Source organism: Phoca vitulina, unplaced genomic scaffold (genome assembly GCF_004348235.1).
Source record: "Phoca vitulina isolate PV1807 unplaced genomic scaffold, GSC_HSeal_1.0 scaffold74, whole genome shotgun sequence".
NCBI lineage: Eukaryota > Metazoa > Chordata > Mammalia > Carnivora > Phocidae > Phoca > Phoca vitulina.
This window is the reverse complement of record NW_022589777.1, coordinates 3508445-3530991: the sequence shown is the minus strand read 5'-3', so window position 1 is coordinate 3530991 and position 22547 is coordinate 3508445. Positions and strand designations below refer to the sequence as shown.

The 22547-nt window shown below is 41.4% G+C and overlaps 1 protein-coding gene across 28 annotated transcripts in view; it reads left to right on the top strand.

Annotated features, from left to right (window-relative positions):
* DLG2 (discs large MAGUK scaffold protein 2) overlaps positions 1-22547 on the top strand; it is a 1693368-nt gene that overhangs the window by 1475906 nt on the left and 194915 nt on the right. The window contains exon 1 of one of the 28 annotated variants that reach the window (XM_032393581.1): positions 11473-14264. The exons of the other annotated variants lie outside the window; for them this stretch is intronic. The gene's annotated coding sequence lies outside the window, so the exon portion shown is untranslated. Of the gene's footprint in view, positions 1-11472; positions 14265-22547 lie in introns of those variants that run through there. 28 annotated transcript variants of the gene reach the window in all.

Sequence of the window (22547 nt, the reverse complement as noted above, 5' to 3'; positions counted from 1 at the left end):
TTGGTCAGCAAACGCATATGGACTTCAGGTTTCATCTTTCCTTTTGCTGAGTTCTTTATGCTACCATTTTGCTTTTTTAAAGCGAGACCCCCGGAAGTATGCATCAAGGCATTGACTTGCCCAAGGAACGAAGAAGAGGAACCAAACACATGAATAAAGTGCCTTCTCATCTACAACCATAAAATGTCTCCCTCTCACCTGACAGTTTGGGAAACAAGGTCCAAAAAGGAAAGGACTCATCTACGGTCACATGGAGAGATTGTACCAAAGCTGGAATTAGAACCCAGATTACATGACATCCAACCCAAATTTCTGTCTTCTTAGCATCTGCCCTCTCCCTTTGTTTACATACCCACCGCAGCTGCCAGAGACCAGGCCCTGTCCCTCCCTCCTGACTGTTCCCCGCTGCCAGGCTCAACACCTCCAGCCCAGCCTCTACATGGTTGCCACGGTGATCTTCTAAAGTACAAATCATATCTTGTTTACTCTGTTGTGTAAAGTGCTTTAGATGTTCCCACCACATGTGGGATAGAGTCCACACTCTTTCACATGATCCACAGGGCTGTGAAGGATCATCTCCTGAACCCCAGGCCTGCCTCTTGTTTCTCCCCGCCAGGAGCCTATTTCCCAGCTGTGTTCAAGTGTCTACAGGGACGCTGTACATGGCCGCCCCCATTCCTCCTCCTCTCTCTGCCCAGACCATCATCTCAATCTTAGCAGCTTCTAGTATCTTCTACGCAGACAGGGAGCTCCTTTGCTAAACCACCGTCTCTGTCCTCTGCCCCCACCCCCACACTCCCTCGCTCTCTAGAGCTACTCACTAAACACCTTGTGTTCTCCCTTCTACCCTGTGGCTCTAACACTTCTTTCACTTACTTTTTGAATACACGTCTCTCCTAGGAGGCCATGAACTCCTTGAGGACAGGGGCTGAGTCTTATTCATATTTGTGTTCCCAGAACCTGGCAGTAGGTCAGGCATGTAATAGACCTCCATTACACAGCTGCTGACTCTCTGGAATAAATATAACTTCCATAACCCTTCACAGTGAATTAACTCAACTTATGGTTTTCTTTAAATTAAGCCTCACATGGGATGATAGTTGAATTATGTAAGACTTAAAGGAAGGAGAATATATTTAAAGAAAAGCAGCACTTGGAAATGTCTTGCTTTTATAGGTGGTGCACAAATATTTCACAGCAACCATAGGATAATGTATCAGCAAATTGGTAATACAGAGTGGCCAGAGGGCCACTGAATATCTCTGTGGGGCTGTTCATAACTGCCTTCCCACTGCTTCTCTTTCCAGCCCCTGGTTTGCTGAAAGGAGTCAGTGTGGTTACCTGTTAAGTGAAGAGAGCTTGGGTCACATTCAGATCCTTCATCAGGGATCTGATTTTCAGCTACTTTTCCAGCTCAATTGTTAAACTCATTCCGCCTGATTTACCAATTGCTGAATTGTTCATTTGTTTATTTATTTATGATGCGAGTCCCCTGGGCTTCAGAACTAGTTTCAAAATGCTACCGCTCCATCTGGTTTAAGTAGAGCATACTAAGGAGAAAGGAGAGAAACAATGGGACTGTGAGGTTGAGGGGAAAAAAGACACTGCCTGGCAAACAGGAAGGAAGCAGGGAGAAATTCAGATCCTTTTTTCCTTATGATTTTTGCTGGGGGAGGGAAGCTATTTTCAGCAAGAAGACATGCTTTCGACTTCTACCTGCAACGATCTGATATTCAAAATCCATGAGGTCTGAGTCCGTGAATGACTTTATGAATCATGTTGAGGCAGGCTCATCTCTGGAGCCCGGGACAATAGGCTTTGTTCTTCCTTTTTCCTGTCTGTTTCGTTATTCTCTTGGGCCCTTCCTATGCTTGAGTGCACGTGGCCTTGTAGGACATTCTGCCTGTGGAATGAGCCAGGGTAGGCGTCTTGGCTTTGTGCATCCTGGATTCTCCAGCAGAAGTGCCATGCCCCTTGATGAATTTGTGTTATTTGCACAGAGCCAGGAAGGAGATGGTAGTTAGAGATGGGAGCTTTTGGCATCTTTCAGGTCCCAGTTAGAGTCCCAGCTTTGCTGCTTCCCACTTGAATGATCATGGAGATTCCACTTTGCTTAATATTTCTGAGCCTCAGTTTCCTTATCTCATAAGAGGGGCTAATTTTTAATAACACATAATAATCTTGTTCAGAAGATTAAACAAGCTCTATGAAAGAACTTCACAGTAAATACTCGGGAGCCATTAACTATTTTTATAAGATCTGAATGTACTTTCACTCTACACAACCACTAGTCATCACAGTGTCCGTCCCCCCTCACCCCCCGCCCGCCGTGAGAAAGTGTGGGAAGGCATTGTTGACCCCATTTGGCAGAGGGGAGGGGCTCATAAACCTGAGATCCCCCCCAATAGTAATTGTCCCCTCTCCACCCGCCACCTTTTGGTTGTGGTGGCATATCCTCTGTTCACCTTTTCCACAGCATGACTCAGACCTTTTCCTTCTGACAGCCAGTCTTCTGAATGAGGGACAATAACAATCAAATATTTTGGCGTTATTCACCAGGAGAGCTAATAGCTCTCTTTGCTTTCTCCATTTAGGAAACAAAGGCTACTGTTTTAGAACGCACTGAACAAAGATGGTACAAAATCTGACTGGGTCACAATATTTGATTTATATTGTTTTCCCTTTGTATCAAAGAAGAAGAGGATGGGGTACATGTTCTCCATGAAGGACCGCAGGACAGAAGGGCAGAGCGGCAGGCACGGGGCTGACTGAGTTGTCCCCGCACCTTACTGATGCTCATGGTCTGATTGCATGTTGCCTGCTGTTCATTTGGCCTTTCCTGAGAGGCCTGGAGGGCAGAACAAGGACTCAGAGTTTCCCCAAGTTGTGAAAGCTATTTAGAAGCTGCATACCCTCCTCAGACTGTCCAATGACTATTTGAGAGTATTGAAGGAATGGTTGTATTGGCCAGACCTTTGTTGTATGCCCTCAGGATCCCAGACCCAGCATGGTCCTGGTGTCGGTGGGTGGGCAGGGGAAGGGTGGGTCAATTTATTTCAGACAATTTGGAAGAGTTAAAACTATAACAGGAATACATTAGTTACAATACTAGCTCTTATAACAATAAAATCTCAAAATGAATAATGGTTTAAACACAACAGAAGTTTATTTTCTTTTTCATGAAGTCCAAAACTTGTTTTAACTTTTCTCTGGGCAGTGGTTCAGAGACTTTTTCTATGCCGTGTGTGGCTCCTCGAGGCTTCCAAGGTCAAGGATTCATTTGCATCAAGCTGGTGGGAGAGAAAGAGGACGTGAAGGCTTTCAAGGGGAAGGTTTCTATGGGCCAGGCCCATTCCATTTCATTGGCCAGAACTCACATTCCCTTGGCCAGAACTGACATAAGGCCGCACTTAACTTCTAGGTGGGGCCTAGTTTTGTGCTCTAGGAGAACAGGAAATGATTTTGGTGAACTAGTCAGTCTCTGCCACCGAACAAAAATGACAAGAACTAACATTTATAAAGCATTTGCTTTGTGCCAGGCATTGTGTTAGCACTTTATCTACATTATTTTTAAATTTCATATACCATATGACTCGCCAATTTAAAGTATACAATTCATCTTTTTTTTTATATTCACCGAGTTGTGCAACCATCACCACAATCAATTTTCAGTCATTTTCAACACCCTAGAAAGAAACCCATATCCATTAGCAGTCAGTCCTCACTTCCTCCCAATCCCCTCCCCAACCTGAGGCAACCACCACTTTACTTTCTGTCTAGATAGACTTGCCTGTTCTGAACATTTCATATAAACAGAATACCTACATTCTTTTATAGAATCCTCACAACAACCCTACAAGGTAGGCATATTGTTATTCCCAGTTTACAGATTAAGAGCGGATCTCATTGCCTAAATGATTTGCTAAGTTTTAACCCTGTCCCTCACTGAATGCCATCATCCTGGGCTGAACCCCAAGTATAAAGAATAATCATGCCATGATTTGGAGGGAAAGAGTGGAATGGAAGGGTGTTTGTTTGTTTGCTTTTAATGACCATCATGGCAAAAAGCTGCCTTCTTCATGGATGGCTCCATTACTGAAGCGACAGGCATTTAGGAGAGAGCTTGAGATTGAAGCCCAGACCTACCACTTTACCAGTGTATGCAGAGTATATGGTCCTTAATTCCTCTTGAGTCTTAGTGTTCTTATCTCTAAAACAGGAATAATGTATCTCTGCTGGGAGGATTCAGTGAGATTAACTGGTGCGAAAGCTGTTCCCACAACTTTACGCGGTTGATGCCTTGCCAGTGTGCGTTGTTCCTGTTTAGAAGTGAGATTCTGGCTATAACTGGGCGGCCACAGAAATTATGTTAATGTATCTGGGCCTCCAGGATACTGTCCAGGGAGAAGTTTTTGTGACTGGAATTTTATAGCATCCAGATTACAACCCAGGAGTGGCTGAGACCCTAGGAGGATCTGGCGCAATGAGGGTGAGAAAAATGGGACATATTCTCCAGGATAGAAAAACAATGTGCAGAGTCTCATCTGTCAACTTCTGATCTCAGCTGGGCAGAGCCACTTGTTATAGGCACCAGGAAAGAACCAGCTGAGCTGGTGAAAGTTGGAAGTTCCTTGGGAAAGAAGATAAGCTGGCTGAGTTTCTGTAGGCAAAGAGCCAGTAATGAGGTTTCCAGCTTTCCATCACATGCCCTTTTCATCACTTTCAGCTCAGCCAGAGACGGCAAAGCCTCATACTCGGGGACCAAGTGTATATTTGAGAGACTCAAGGAGGTAGTTATAAAGGAGTGAATTGTGCTTTTGTTCCATTGACCTGTTCCCCACTCTACCCTGTCCTTAGCCATCACAATAGGAAAATCTAGGCATGAGAGCATGGAGAAGACAGTGGGGGAAGTTATGTTGGTGGTGGCTGGCCCAGTCATATAGCCAGAAGAGATCAGAGAGAAAAGACCTGAACTCTAGGTAGGATTATGGACGTATTTCAGCCTTAAAAATATGCCCTAGAAGCCTCTGGTTCTGCCAGTGACTTAACTCTCTTTGAGCCTCCGTTTCCATATAGGATTGTTATCTGGACAACCATGCAAGCTGCAACCTGCATAATTCCAGGTGGCTCCATTCATATACACTAGGGGTGTATATTGTAAACATGTAAAGGGCCAGATACTAAATATTTTAGGTTTTATGGGCCATATGGTCTCTACTGCGACTAATCAACTCTGCTATTGTCATATAAAAGCAGCCATAGATAGTACATAAACAAATGGTCATGGCTATGTTCCAATAAAACTTTATTTATGGGCACTGAAATTTGAATACTGTATAATTTTCATGTGCCTCAAAGCATTATTCTTTCTTTGATTTTTTTTTTTTTTCAGCCAATTAAAATGTGAAAACCATTCTTGGCTTACGGAGTGTACAAAACCAGACAGTGGGCCAGATTTGGTCTGCAGACCATGGTTTGCAGACTCCCAACATACACTAAAATATGTTTATTACCCTCTAGAGAGATGCAATGTGGTGCCCTGATCATTGTAAGGGCAAAATAAGAAAATACATCTAAAGTGATTAGCATAGTATCTGCCCCTTGTAAGTGGCCAGCAAATAGTCATTATTACTATTAGCCCCTTAAAAAAAGGAATCTGTTTACTCTCTGTTTGTCATGGACATTTGGAAAGGGAGGCAGTTACATTTGGTTGCTTAATATTTCTAGTATATTAAACTTTTACTATTATTAAAATAGATATTAAAATTAAAAATACAAAAACTGGTTTGGACAGGTAGTGGTATTAGTAGGCCATTCTGTTTTCGGTTTTTTGGTTTTTGGTCTTTTCTTTTCTTCCTAATGCCCCAGTGTTGCCTCTTCAACTTCTAGATGTGTCTTTAGTACTTGGTCTGTGCTGCGAGGTACTCCATGAAAAATGAGATGAGATCTTTTCTCTCTAGGAACTCTTAGTATTCTCCAAAACGAGTGTATACATCCCAAGAGTATGCAAGATGACAGCCCTTCCCTTTATGTAGATTTTTCATCTCAGCCTTTAAATTTCTATTCTCATATAGGTTTTATAATGTACATACTGTGCCATAGCACAATGGCTGTACATCCTACAGTTTATAAATATATAAGTATTTAGCTAATGAGGGCATGTGCTCGAAAAATTTTAAATGAGGATGTCAGCAACCAAACTTTATTTATTTATTTTTTTCTTAAGATTTTATTTATTTATTCATGAGAGACAGAGAGAGAGAGGCAGAGGGAGAAGCAGGCTCCCAAGGAGCAGAAAGCCTGATGCGGGACTCGATCCCAGGACCCTGGGATCATGACCTGAGCCGAAGGCAGACGCTTAACCATCTGAGCCACCCAGGCGCCCAGCAACCAAACTTTAAAGACATTTGGTCTAGGAGGAAGTAAAAAGTATCCCGATGGGAAACAAGAGTTGGTATGAGTGATGTAGGTTCTTATTCACAATGACACAAGTGTTTTTAAGATATGAATTAAGATTTACTCTGGTGTCTATTTTGTGGCAAGTAGGTAGCAAGACATTTTACATTTTTAATTTCATAATAAACAGCTATATGAAATAGGTTCTACTATCCCCATTTTATAGATGATGAACCAAGAATCAATTTGAAGAAGTTAAGCAACTTGCAAAGGTCAGCTTGAATGAATCGGGACTGTCTAACTATAAAGCATGACATTTTCCACTTCAGCCTTCATTGCATTGAAGAAGGTCATGAAAAAGGAACCATCATTCTTTGGCATTCCTGAACTCCGAAGTTAGTTGCTTTCCCATTACATGTTCTTAGGTTATTGAGTGGTAACTGGATAAAATTCCACTCCCCCAGAGATCCATGATCAACTTCTTGCCCCCATGCCCACCCAGGACCTTTGTGTATCACATGCTTCTTACTCTGAGTGGAATCTCCTTAATTGGATATCTGCTAGTTATCCATCAAGAGTCAGCTTAGACATCACCTCTTCCAGGAAGCCTTCCTGACTTTACTCCCCCCCAACAAAACTAAATTGGAAGCCTTTCCTCTAGGCATCTATAGAACTTTAATGAAAGACCTTATAAAATAAGCTATACACTGTGTAGTTAGCTATTATCTGCTCATTACTCCCTAGAATGGGAGTCCAGGGAACAGAAAATCTGGCCTTGATTGTATTATTCTTCTGCCATCCAACAGAATCATACAGTGCCTGCAACATAGTAGGCCCTCCATAAATACTCATGGAATAAAGGAATTCCTTCTTCATTGATTTGGAGTCTGACATGACTTTGGCAAAGAAATGGGTTGAAGTTTGTCTTTACCAAAGTTTCCTAGGCTAGGACAAATTAGTGGATATAAATTAGATTATAGGGGACCAGATAATGGAAAAACAAAGCAATCCTTCATGTGTATGAAGACTTTTTCCTTCTGGGTTTCTCAGAAACTAAGGAGGATGCACAGACTTGAATCAATCAAATTTATATTAAGATATATCTGATTTGTCAATATATATCAATTTATATATATGTATAAGCATATATATGTTCATGTGGGTGCACATATATAAGCCCACACATACTCATGAGCATGAATTCATAAAAATAGACTACCACAATTTTTATAAGCTGTCTATTGGATCACAGCATGCTCAGCAAAAGGATAAAGTTCATTAACACTCTCCAGGTTGGCTTTCCTACAGAGTCATCCAGTTGCTTTAAATCTCCTTTGGTCATAAAGCTATTTCCCTCCTTACCTCTTCCTTTAAAGGGAACTAGCATTACTGAGAGCTTTTGCAATGTTATAGATACTCAACAGAGGTGATCTCATTTAATCCTCAGATATTTGCACAAACCCATAGGTCCTGAACCCAAAGAAAATGGGTCAAATCAAAAGCAAGTCAAGAATTTTACTGAAATTGAAAATGCTCACTTAGAAAGCAGGAAGAAGAAGGGCGAGAAGACTAAGAAAAAGTCGGAATTATGTTAATTTCAGTTACAAATGAATATTGTTAAATTCAGTTATACAAATTTGTCACATGGGATTATACCAAATTAATTTATCGGTAATAAAGTGAGAGAGTGTGACCATTAGCACAGACTTTTTATCAGAGCAGGGAGGGGCCTTTTCAGTTGCTTGAGAGAAAAGCTTTCTTCCCACCACCAAATATTGCTACATGTGAAGGGCTTTCTTACTCGTTGAAAGGGGACAGCACTGGAACAGTTGTCCCCAGACTTTTATAATTCATAGACCAGAAACTTCAGAACAAACTTTTATAGGCCAACAGAATTGCCAGCTTATCTTGCCAATAAAATGAAGAACATGGAAAAAAAACAAACAGGATTAAAAACTAAGATCTATTCTTACCATCATTTCAGAAATATAAAGACAACTTAATAGCAAAAACAATGGGAAGAAAAACCAAATAGGAGGAAGGACATAATCTTATAATAAAGGAAGGTAATTTTAAGCTTGATGAAAATCACCACACCCTGCTTACTCTTCTCATTCTGCCCTGGAGAGAAGGGTCAGGACCAGGCTCCAGGGACCACTGCCCCAGCTATGCCTAGGTTTGAAGCCACGCACATCCCGATTTAAGTTCAAGCCCTACAAATTCCTAGCTGTGATACCTAGAGCAGGTTACTCCCCTTTCCTGAGCTGGGATTTCCTCTCATGTCAGATGAGGATTATATCTGACAGACTGCATTAATTTCCTAGGGCTGCTGTAGCAAAGTATTACAGTCTAGGTGGCTTACCCCATCAGAAATGTATTGTCTTATGGTTCTGGATCCCAGAAGTCTGAAATCAAGAGCCAGCAGGGCCATGCTCCCACTCAAGGTGCTAGAAAAGGATCTGTCTCAGACCTCTCTCCTAGCTTCTGGGAGTTCCTGGGCTTTAGCAACATGACTCCAGTCTTCACATAGTGTTCTGACTGTGCGCACACCTGTGTCCAAATTTCCCCCTTTTGTAAGGACACTAGTCTTATTGGATTAGAGACCCGCGTAGAATGACTTCTTAACTAATTACATCTGACACAATCTTCTTCCAAATAATGTCACACTCTGAGGTATTGGGGAGTCAGGACTCCATTATACGAGTTCTGGAGGGATACAGGTTAACTCATAGCACTGACCAATCTCATGGGATTATATCAAAGCCATTCACAACCAGGCTGAATACTTTGTAAAGTCCCAGAGCAACATAAGGGTTTGTTTTTTCTAAGAAAGTTTATAATTGAGGAATTTATGATTTAGGGACAGGAAGCGATTTACAAAAGGATATATAACTAAGAAATAGTGAAGCTAGGACTTTGAACACATCCATTTAATAAATATTTTAAATACCTATTACGTGGCAGGCCCTGTTCTAGTGATAGAGATTCAGCCTTGAACAAAATAGACAAGGCCTTTGACCTCATGGAGCTTAAATTCTAGTGATGGTGGGGGAGGGGAATAAATGTTAATGAAATAAACAAGTAAACATATAGCATACACTGAAGTAGAGGTAAGTACTCTAAATAAAAATAAAGTCCAATAAGGGAGTAGTAGCAAATAACAGCGGAATGGAAGATGCCATTCTATATAGGATGTCAGACTTCTTCTATGAGGAGACATGTGCACAGAATCTTTCCTGACTGCAGTGAAGGAGCCAATTCTAAGTGAAAGGGGAACCACTGAAGGGAAGTGAGAGGGGAGTGTAGGGGTCTGATTTTTTTGTTTGTTTTGTTTTGTTTTATTGGCAGTAATTATAACTATTATTTTATTTTATGTATTATTTTTTTAATATGTTATGTTAATCACCATACAGTACTTCATTAGTTCCTGATGCAGTGCTCCATGATTCATCGTTTGTGTACGACACCCAGTGCTCTATGCAATACGTGCCCTCTTTAATACCCATCACCAGGCTAACCCATCCCCCCACCCCCCTCCCCTCTAGAACCCTCAGTTTGTTTCTCAGAGTCCATAGTCTCTCATGGTTCATCTCCCCCTCTGATTTCCCCCCCTTCATTTTTCCCTTCCTTCTCCTAATGTCCTCCATGCTATTCCTTATGTTCCACATTTTTGTTTTAAAAGAATCACACTGGCTGCTGTGTGGACAGTAATTTGTAACAAGGCAAGAGGCAAGTAAAGAAACCAGTAGGAGGTGATTGCAGAGATCCATGTGAGAGTTGGTGGTGGTATAGACTGGGGATAAGGGCAGAGATGGAGGAAAGATTTGGGATATATTTGGAAGACAGAATTAACAGCATTTGCTGAAGAATAAGATGTGGGATAGAAGATAAAAAGAAGAGTCGAGAACGACTGCCAGGTTTTTGGCCAGAGCAACTAGGTGAATGATGATGCCGTTTATCGAAACATATTGGGGTACACCAGATTTGGGAGAAGAAACCACAGTTTGGTTTTGGACATTTTAAATATGAAAAGTCTATCAGACGGCCGAGTGGAGATTCTTAGATGTGGTACGCAACTGGGTGTAATAATCTGGAGTTCAGGGCACAGTTTGGGACTAGTGGTAGGTAGTCTATAGGTGGCATTTAAGCCTTGACTGGATATGGTGGCCTAGCAAGTGAGTGCAACTAGAGGGGTCTAATGATGAGCCCTGGGGCACTATAAATTTGGGAGATCAGGAGAAGGACCCAGCAGGAGAGACTTAGAAGGATGAGTTGGGGAGGTCAGAGGGAAACCAAGTGGGTCTCAGGAACCAAATAAGGAAGGGGGTTGATTCAGGGAAGTTGTAACGAATTCTGCCAAAAGGGTGGGAAGAGATCAAGTACTACCTGGCCATTAGTTTTGTTAGTGTGCCGGTCATTACTTACCTAATGAAAGCAACTCTGGTGGGATTTTGAGGGTAAATTAAGTCAGTTAAGGAGAGAATAGGATAGGAGGAAGTAAAAACAATGAGAACAGACACTTATATTTTGTGTTCTCTGCTACCTCAATTTCTTAGAAGCAGTAGATGTAACAGTTCGAGAGCAGGATCTGCAATCTTAGACTTTGGTCATTATTCTGACCATGCCATTTATCAAGTCACCTAACCTCTCAAGCCACAGTGTCCTCATCTACGAAGTAGAGATAATAGTGTAACCCATTTGAAAATGCTGTGAGGGTTAAATGAGATAAGCAATAAAGTTTAACACCTTGCTAGCCCATAATAAATGCTCAATAAATATTACAACTTTCACTAATGTCAGCAAAGTACTGGTGTAGGTTCAAGGCTCCACACAGTTTGTTATGTCTGGGAGCAATTGGTAGCATGAGGGGATAATTATGACAGAATACATGTTATTGTATGAGGGTGCCTGGGTGGCTCAGTCACGATCCCAGGGTCCTGGTACGGAGCTCTGAGCCCTGCGCCCAACTCCCCGCTCAGCGGGGAGTCTGCTTCTCCCTCTGCCCCTCCCCCTGCTCATACTCTCTCTCCCAAATAAATAAATAAAATCTTTAAAAAAAAAAGAATATATGTTATAATTATCCTTGACATGGGAACAGAGCAGTATGTTATAATGTAAAAACTATAAACACTCATCTATATTAGTTTTCCATGGGGTGTGTCATGGCAGAATAGCCAGGCAATGCAGGGATATAGACAAAGAAATGGCTCTGGCAGGAATTTGGAGGGATCATGGCAGATGAAGGATCTGGAAATCATGGAAAGTCTTAGAATAGACCATGCCTCATCAGGCCATAGGGTGGATAACCCACATATCAATATGTAGGAAATAACCATTTATCTTGTAAGCATAGTTATCACTTATTTACTCTTTGCTACACGCCTTTCTAACCATTGAGAAACTCAAGTCCCTCTCTCCCAACCCCCAATATGTCGCATACCTATGCTCCTACAGTGCCTAGTATTAAGTATGGTCATGAAAGAGGCGGGCACCTCACCCATGCATATTCCAGACCCCCTAGTAAGATGCATATAGGGAAAAATAAAAAAGGAGGGGATAGTCTATATGTGAACAAATTAACTTGGCTCTTGAGTCATTCTCTAGAAACACAGAGCTAAGAAAATCTCTCCTGTTTAAGTCTGCATAGTCTGGAACATTGTAGCATCACCTTGTCCCATAGAGGGCTACCACTCAAGGAATGTTGATTGCATACATTGAAGATAGCAGTTTCTTAAATGGATGGACGACTTCATCAGATCGAGAGCTCACAGGTGGCCAAATGCTAGGGTATATTGACTTAGAACAGGAGTTTGCAGTGGAACCTTCGAGAAAGAGATACCTGTCTCCTTGCCTGGCACACCTTGACTTAAGGGCAGTAGAGGTATAGTTGTGTGCAGACATTCACCGTCATGATGAATTTTGTGACAGGTGCTTGTTTGAAACAGGTGAAGTAAGCCTAGTTGGTCTCACTGTGAACAGTAAGTGACTGAAAATATGCTTTCCTGGGCTGGTGAGTCCATTTGACTAATGGTGGAAGTGGAGTAGAGAGAAGCTACTGAGCTGAACAGGCAACCGAGAGCAGCGCCCTGGGCCTGCCATTCTCTGGCAGAGAGCCCGTGCATTCCTGGTGACATTCTGCCATCTACATGACGGACGTCTCTGAGGCTGTCGCCCCTTCTTCACAGGCAGGCAGATGGGAAGACTGCTTGGCAAACACCAACTGACATTTTAAGAGACCATTTAAAGGGAAAGTGAGGCAGAAATCCATTTTCCAAAAAGAAGTATGCTAAGAACAGTCAGCAGGTTAGGATTATGCACTATAAGTCAGGCGCTGTACTCTCATGATACGGTTAACTTCATCTTGCAAGTTAAGAATTAGCAAACCCATTTTATGGATAAAGCAACGCATTTTACCGTGAATTAGTGGCAAAACCAGGGTTTAAACAGAAGTCTGGTTCCAAAACCTATAATCTTTTTCTAATTTCTACTAACGGCCTTAGTAAATAAATCTGCTCCCATTGCTCATCTGCCTCTGACAGTGAAGTAGGAAACACTGCTTGGGAAGGGATGGTAGGTTTAAGAGTGTGGGCTCTGCAACCAGGTTGCCTGGAGTCAGTTCCAGCCCTGTCACTGAGCAGCTGTGATCCCTCTTGGATTTGTTAACCTCTCTGAATCTCAGTTTTCTCATCTGCCATATGTTGTTCACGATAGCTCATACCTACCTCATCGGGATGTTTTGAAGATTAAATGAGTCTGAGCACCTAGAACACTGCCTAACACCATAAGAAGGACTCAGCAGTAGCTCTTCTTATTATCAACGACACGTTTTCTAGCGCTGATATTCAGTGAACACGGGGGTAGTACTGGCATTGTCAGAGAGAAAGCAAACAGCACAGGCACTGGGCTGCTCCCCCCACCCCCCGCAGCCTGATAACGATTTGGGGGTCAGTCAATGATGCTGTAACTGATTTCTGCATGTCTTCTCATATCCAGGGCTTCCAGGCTTTAGAATTAGCATAGTAGGCTAGAACAACACTGTTCTTGACATCAGAAGACCTGGGTCGGGGTTCAGGCTCAAATCACACTTGGAAACTGTGGGATCTGGGCAAGTCCCTTTATCTTTCTTGCTATGGGTTCCTCATCTGCACAGCGAGGAGGTTGAACTCCTTCATCGCCAGGGTTCCTTGAACCCCTCGATTTTGGTGAACAGTCAGCAGAGTCACTTAACTTCCCTGAGCCCTGGTGGCTCATTTATATTGTAAGCACTACACCTCTCCTGGTTGCTGAGAGGCTCAGAGAGAGCAAAAGTGTCTGGTACACTGTGACATGCTCTGCAAACATGAGGGCTGATCTTTGCAGAACTCTGATGAGAATTAACCCTGAATACTATGGCCCGCTAGGCATATGTTTGAGATGCAGGGGCTTTTTGCATTTTACCATCTTTGCCTACCCCCCACTGGGTTGGGTGGATCCACCTTAACAAGGTGTGGGGGAACACAAGTGGAGGATGGGGGTGCAGTACTGATGGTGGGAAAGCATCTTATTGGTTAATGCTGGTACATCCCAAGCACCAATTGCTATCGCTGCTCCCAAAGCTGATATGTTTATCAGGATGAGTTACAAGGAAATATATGTACCCAAGGAACGAGAATGATGCATGGTCACCCCCTGTGCTGTAAAATATAAGAGTCTAGGAGGGGCTGTTTTATAATTCATCAGGTTTCGCTAGTGAGTTCCGTCAGAGTCTTAGTTATAAAGGCAAGTGTGAACCGGACGGCAGACAGGAGAACCTGGCACCAAGGAGACGGAGAAGCTGCCTGTGGTGCCTCCTGCCTCCTCCCTGCTTTGTTCCAATAATTTTGCGCTCGGTAAGTTCCCTGGCTTTGCAGCTAATCATTGTTGTTGAATAAGCTTGGCAAATGAATGTGTAGTTTGGAATATGCACTTGCTGTCAGAAGTGTGTGTCAGTGTTTGGGCTCCTGACAAATTCCACAGTTCCCTTTAATGAGCAAAATAGCTTAAAAGATGAAACAAAACCCGACAAATTAATTATTCACCTTGATCCTTGGAAGGCTGCTTTCTTTGGTTGCTAAAGTTTCTCAGGTTTCATTCTGTCAGTTTCATTTGTTGGAGGAGCTTTGAAAAGAACAAGTCTCTTTGTCACGAAATTGTTTTTCTTAGCTGCCAAAAGGAGGTATGTACAGGGTGGTTTGTCCGTCCCCACCCCCAGCTTACTCTCCCCAGCAATCGGTAAATCTTAAAACAGCCCGTTTGCCTGGTAACCAGCTCCAACAGAGCTGAACCTGTGCAAGGCAAGATTCAAATTGCAATCTTTTGTGTGAACAGAACTGAGGGGCTGTGAATAATTGTCATTGTGGAGATGATTGTGAAACTCGGTATGGTGGTAGTCCCTGCATTTTGCAGGGATGGGATCAGAATCCGGAGGAGATTTGCATTTGGCATGCCTGTTGATGATGTGGAAAGGGAGTGAAAGAAAAGCCTGGTTCGTATGGAAAAAGCTGTACAACACACCCGTAGGACAAACAAATGCACACGGCATGGCTGTTGAATTTGCGTAACTTGTAATTGTTTTCTCTAGTTTCCTATTGCCATTAAGAATTACCTGAAGCTGCGTTTTGATCCTCAGCTGGGTTTGCTCCAGGTCCTCGTTCTGGGTCCTGGCGAGAGGCAGGGTGAGCGCTAACTCCTGGTCAGCAAGCCATAGGAAGTCATTTCCTCCTCCTCCGAAGGAAAGAAGCAAAAGCTGTACCTTCCCGGACTCCTTTCTGCTGTGTTCTTTTGCCTCTGTCCAAATCTCATGGAAACCAACAGCTTGACGTACTTTTTTTTTTTTTTTTTTTTTGCAGTAGCAGATTTAACTGTGGTGTCATATGGCATATTATATATGGAGAGGAATAGCAAGACATTTTTCTGAATGTTTAAGTGCATCTGGCTTGTTGACATTTGCTTTATTTCACCAGCAAGGAGCTACTGTCTTCTGAACCCATACATGTTTGTCTGTCTGAAGTGTTTACCTTACGCAAAATTGCACTTTCTCTTTACACGTAGAATCTGTAGATCTGACAAGAACATCCTCTTTATCCTCAAGGAAATGACTTGTTTTAGCATCTCTTTGAAAAGAACGGATGCATTTATTTTTCACCAGGGGCTTAGCTTGCTCTTTGATTTTCCTGATAAAAATTTTGGTCATCAGTACCACTATACTTCCAATAAAGTTATTTCGCTTTTCCTAGTATACTTTCCGATTGCGCCAAAACTTGGCAGATTTGGAATGTGGAATATATCTTTTTGCAGAAACACATTTTTCAGGCATATTTCTTTTGTCCATAAATAGCTTTTCCATATTTTCCATTTCTCTGAAGAAGTTCTGTTTAAAAGACTAGAGGAGTGATGTATTGTGGTTGGCACTTAGGGGTGTGTAACCTGAGACTTGGTTTCTAATCTACAAACGGCTGCCCCACATGGGGTCTGTAATATATCTTTTCGTCTTATGTTCAGCTTAGAGCCTCTGGGCTCCAGCACTAATGATTAAGGTAGCAAATTCAGCAAATCATTGCAGGTATAAACAAACATCTGCATCTGATAGTCTGACCAGCCTGTGAGGCTTTGTGGAGCTTGGGACACACAGCTGAAGGTTCCTGAAAATGTTAATATATTTTAATGCCAAGAACAACATAGTTGTAAAGTACTTTTGCGATGTATTGTACACTGGATTTTACCGTGCCACATTTTTTTAAATCGCACGCCAGAGCCCATGGTTTATTTTGTGGCTGTATCTGGGTTTTGATCCAACATGGTTTTATCGAGAAATAAACCAACGTACCGATCTCAGTAAACTGAGTTTCTTCTTATTTGGTGGTGGTTTTTTCATCTTCTCCACCCACCAAGAATAAGATCTATTTATAGCAACAAAAGAAAATTTAGCATGAGTTATTCTTAATTAAATTTGCAGCAAGACAAACATGAACTGTGACAGGAACCTTCTGAGAGAGCACATACACACAAAAACACATCTCTCAACAAAGGATTAAAAGCCAAAGAGGCATTAACATTTTGCCTATGTGACATATATCATTTTATTTGAGAGAGATTGGGAAGGGTGAAAGGGGGAGAGGTTTAAAGGAGCTGTTCGGAGCCTGGCTTCGGCTGTGTGGGAGTGAAAAGGGCAGGGGCTTTGTGTGGCCGTGGTCCGTGCCTCACTCTCCTTATCTGTCAAATGGGGGAGGGAAGACTTAGGAAGATTACTCCAGAGAGATGTTGTATGTAAAGCACGTGGTACACTGTGTGGCACAAAGGGGACCCAGTAAAAGGTAGTCGTTCTTGTTATGAGTCAAATTTCACAAAATATGTTAACAAAGTCTGATGTCGGTTTTGAAAGAACTGTACACAGTAAATAGGAAGGTTATAAAAAATTTTTCTTGTTAGATATAGTTCTTATAGCTAGATAATCTGTTTTTGTTTTTGTTTTGGAAACCTAGTAAAGATGGTGTTATTACCTTTCAGTGTACTTTTAACTAATTCTCAGAATGGCATCCAAAGTCCTTACATTATTCAAAGAACAAACTTGGTTTCAATTGGGGAGCATGGAAGCAAACTGATGCCAAATAATATGATAGCCTTCTAAGTTTTTTGCTCAGCAATGATTAGGTCATAACTCTGGCCCCGACACTGCATTAAAGTACCTGATTATTATAATAAATATCACTGATTAAGTCCCATGCAGAGTATTCAATGTCTGACCTTTATTTTCTCACTTAGTCCTCATCGCTATCCTACCAAGTAGGTTCTCTTTCACTTCCCATGACCAAATGAGGAAATGAGACTAGAGAAAATCTCGTTTAAATACTACTAATTTAAATTGGGGCATGGCAGCACCAGAATTTGAACTCACACCTGTCTGACTGGAATCTACACTGCAACCACAATACACTGGAATTATCCAATAGGATTTACCCAGCTCTATATCTGCTTTGATTCTTCTCCCTACATATTTAACCTCTATCAATTTAGAGGGTGTAAAAAAAATAATGTTGAAGATTTCCTTTTCTTTTGTTCTCATTTTTGGTCTATGCCAATCAAGATCACATTTTCCTGAGCTCTCTTTGTAATTCTCACCAAAATATAAAACTTAGTATAAAAAGATATAAAATTTTAAAAGGTCATAAATCTACCAAATTCAAGATACTGTCTAAAAGTCACCCTGAATCACTACTGTCCTTTGACCTGGGCAGCCTTCCTCTGCACCTCTGGTTTTAGAGGAGTCTGCTTGCCAAGATGTGGGCTTATTTGGATCTTGGTCTCTAGACCGTATTCTGGATAAATAGAGCCCCAGAATTTCTTCCCCAAACAACCCTGAGCCCACTTCCAGGAATTAGATGCTGTGCCCACCCCTGGGTGTGAACGAAAACCAATAGGCTGCTGTTTGCCTTGGGAGTGGGGGAGGTGGCTAGGGGATGGGAATTTGTTGATCAGAGCTTGGACTCATGAGTTGGGATGTTCACATATCGACATGAAAATCGTTTTGTGGTGCAAGAAGAAACAGTGGCAAAGAAGAGGGGCTGGCCCAGGTGTGGGGGCCTGTACTTGTGTTCTTGCTCTGGACCCCAAAAGTATTAGGGACAGTCCTACCCTGTGCTGAAGAATATTTGCTTATATTTCAAAATAGTGAAGCTAAAATTCCAGTGGGTTGGTTTTGTGGGGCTTTTGTTTGTTTTTGCTTTTTTGACCTTTTTTCCCATTAAGCCAACAGAAATTACTTGAACAGGGAAGTGGCCAAAGCTATGAAGATCTCAGACTAAAAGCTTTTTAAGTTCCATTTTGGAACTGACAGCAACATGATCCATCGAGGCTAGACATTGGCCTTTCTTCCAGTTCAGAGGCATAGACTGACTTTGGAAGGTGACTGTAGGGTCAGCTGGATTAAAACTCTCTGCCATTTATCTTTTATGCCATTTGAAAATATAGTTGCTCAGAGAGACTGTTGTTAATTTCCGGTGCCCTTTTCTTATCTCTAGTTTTAAACTGTGGTTGTAACCCTTTGTGCTATGGACTAATGGAAGGCTGCCTGGTGTGTCCACGTGGCCCCCAGCCTTACAGGCTGTTCTGAAAAGCAGCAGTGGCATGGAATGGCTTTAGGTGGCCCCTTCTTCTGTCCAGACCTCATGCTCCCAATGGCTCCTTTTCGTCTTCTGTTGTATTGGATACAAAGACCCACCTAAGAAGAACGAACAGCCAGGAGTTCCAGGCAGCAAAATCTCTGTAATTATTAAGAATCTTGAGGATTTAGGGTTGTTGTTGTTGTTGTTGTTGTTTTTATTTTTAATGCAGTGGAAGCTATTATGCAATGAAGAGTGATTTTTTTTGTTTTTGTTTTTGTTACTCTTCCTAAAGTAGTTTCTTAGATGGAAAGGCAGAATACATCTTGGGAAGTATTCCTTACAACCAAATCTTAGAACCTTGCTTTCCTTAGCTATAAAGCTAGTATAGTAATTCCTGTTTTGAGGCTGTTGGGAAGATGTAAATGAGATAACTCATATCCCAATAAACAGCTATTCCCTCATCCATGTGGAAACATCTGGCACAGCAAATACTTTGCATATAGTGTGACTACAGTAAATGTTTACTCAATCTGAAAATACAGCTGTTAGGGGCACCTGGGTGACTCAGTCAGTTGAGCATCCAGCTCTTGATTTCAGCTCAGGTCATAATCTCAGGGTCTTGAGATCAAGCCCCATGATGGCCCCTGCACTCAGTGTAGAGGTTGCTTGTCCCTCTCCCTCTGCCCTTCCCCTTGCTCTCTCTTTCCTTTTCTCTCTCTCAAATAAATAAGTAAAATCTTTAAAAAAAAAAAAAAAAAAAAAGAGGCAAGAAAGAAAAGAAAATACAGCAGTTAAACTGACAACTCTGTGACGACCAAGGTTTATGCCACATTTATTTTGCCTAGCAGAGATGGTAGTAGGAATGGTCCAGGGAGACAAACAAAAACAGGACAAAACAAAATTTGTCATTTAGCCTCTACATTGACAACTCCTGGTAGTGTCCATGTCAGATGGTGATAATCCCATTGATTTTTACTTTTTTATGCTTTATTTATCTTTTGAATGAGCATGCATTATTTATACGATTAGGAGGAAAAGGGAGAAAAATATTTTTAGGGAATTGAATTAAAGTGGGAAAACGTTATGGATAGATTGTGGAAGATATCTAACTCTATGGGAAAGTCAAGTCAAATATAAAAAAAATATTCAAAGTATTTGGGAAAGAAATGTTTTCTGGTCTGAATAATCCAGATTAGCTTACTTTATTACTTTTTTTTTTTTGTCTTGTATTAATCATTTATTAAGCATAGACTAGTGCCAGATGTTCTGCTAGGTGCTAAGATTACAAAGATGAAAAATTAGAATCTTTGAACTCAAGGAGTTTATAATCCAAGGAAAATGAACACATGAGCCCACAATTTGAACACAGTGCGATTCTCACTGCCAACACAGGAGCAGGTAAGGTTGCTCCCTAGTACAGGTAACAGAAACCATGACTCAAACTGACTTGCTCAATAAAGGGAATGGATTGGTAATTGTAACTTCAAAATACAGCAGTAAAGCCAACTTTAAGAAGTCTGATCCTGTGGCTCACAAGGTTGTCAAGAAATCCATTTCTTTTGGTTTTGTCATGCTGCCTCTTTTGGTGTTGGCTGCCTTCGTAATCCCAGGACAGTTATCAATGGCTCCTGGGAAACTTGTTTTCTTAGTCCTGTCTAGCCAGAAAGAGATCCTGAGAGTGGTCCATAAAATTCAATTTGAATGGACTGGCTTACCCATGAACATACAACCAAGTCGCTGGCTGCATTCTGAAAGACTACCTCCCCATGACCTTATGAGTTCCTAAACAAAATCTGGCACCTGTTGCTATTAGGAGGGGATGGTGATGGTGATGGACACTGGCCCAGCATCCAACAGTCATCTTCAACTTGTGATATGTACAACACATCATGTACAAACGTTCACTAGAATTAATATGTAGCATAATGGAAAGAAGGCCACGCATACGATGGTGCATCTCCTTAGATTGGCTTCCATGTTGAGTAGGGATAAGAAACAGGGAAAGCCTTCAAGGTAGAGAACAAAGCTCTCTGCAGTAACAACTAACCAGGTAATTGTTCAACTCTCTGCTTGTTTTTATATTGGCACTGTTGCAAAAATTACCAGCCAGAAGCCATCTGCCTAGTGGTATAATTAACAGAAAACCTAACGTATCAGTTTCACCAAAACCTGCTGTTGGATGATGGCAGTTGGGTTTTAAGCTAAACTACAGTCAAGTGTTCTTATTTTTTACAGTGTGACTACAGATTTGGTCAATTCAGTGTGAGCCTTAAAATTTATGTCCCATAGCTCAAAATTACAGTACTTTAGAGCTAGACTATACCACTGTCATCTTTTTTCCTCCCTTTTTGCTTCTGATGAAACCTGTTCAAGGCTAATGACTCACCCAGTGCCTCAAATTTATTTGGATTTTGATATCATGAAATTTGTGGTGCTAAAAAACGGGTGCTTTTGACAAAGATGTGTTTGCCAGTTGTATATACTTCACATTGAGAATGAGATAGACTAGAAGAAAATATTTGTTAGTCAAATGTCCATGCTTTATGGTAAAATGAGACTTCGGTAACTGTGTGATTCACAGTTTATATAATTTATCAATCCTTCAGTTCTTCAGCCTTGGGCAATACTCACCATTTACTTGAGGAAGTAAAATGTTTCCTGAATAAGATTGTAGTGGATGGGCTTGGTAACAGTTTCCACTAAAACTCCTGGATCCAAATTCAGTTAGTTGTGTTTGGATTGTTTTCCAGCTTTGCAACATAGAAGAGGAAGTGACAGGACTTAATTACTTTCTATAGGAAGTGTACTCATACTGTTGAGGATTTTTCTGGCATCCAGATGTAATCATAAAACTTTTTTTTTTTTTTACCTCATGAAGCTTGTCTCAATACCCTCAACCTGCCTACCTAACGAGCTTGCACCTAAATATTCATTGGTCTAGCTTCTTTCCAAAGAACACTCAGTAATGACAAGACACAGAATCAAAGTATATTTCCTCTGGCCATTTGCTTCTGGTATAGTAAATCTGTTCAGAAAACTTGCAGGTAGTCATGGGCAAGCGGTCCCAACCCAGCTGTGTCAGTGAGGAACCTAACACATACTCAGAAAACATACATGAGTTAGAGAAAACTACAGTAGCCACGCAGGAAATGCTCACAGGGCACTGGTTTCTTCCTCTTCAGATGAGACAGCTTTTCAATACAGAGAAAGAAGCAACTAAAAGTAGTGGAAGGATGATGGATAATGTTGATTTAAAAACACATATGTCACCCAGGTATTAAAAGATGTCATTATCCCATGACACAACTTTACTTCCCCATAGCACAAACCAGATAAACTCTTTTTTGTTTTATTTTGAGATTTCATTGTGCCAGTAGAGAAATGGCAAGAGAAACTGTTTTTTGGCTGAATTTTTTACCTCATCCGTAAGTGTTTTGAGTTTCTGACGTATAGGGGTTGCCAAAGAGGTATCAGAGAGCAGAACTGATATTCAGGCTGCAGACGGTATTCCTGGTTCTTAAACCACTGAAATACTTATATTTTTGTTGGTAAATAGCTTCTACTCAGGGCCCTGTGAGCACCTCCCTCCCAACTGCTTTAGACCTTCCCCATTCTGGTCCCCTTCACAGGGCTTTCACACATCTCCCTGATGGACCAACTAAGGAGCTCATCAATAAACTGAAGATTCACTAAGGAGTTAATGCCTGGCACAGTTAGTTGTTAAATATTTTGACATCACTGTTGTATGAGACCCATCTTATTTTTTAAGAACTTCTGGCTACAGCTGAGAATAACATTCAGACACAGAAAGAACATATAATTTACTGCTAAGATGTTTAAGACAGCCGCCCTGTGTGGTTTGGTTTGTTTTTTGTTTTTTGTTTTTTGTTTTTTTTTTTAGAGTGATAAAGGAGATATTATTTGAGATTGGGGAAAAAATGGTCAGGGATTTGGATAGGGCGGGAAGGATACAAGCAGAATGTACATTTTATTTATTTATTTATTTAACCAATAATAACTAAATTCCCCATT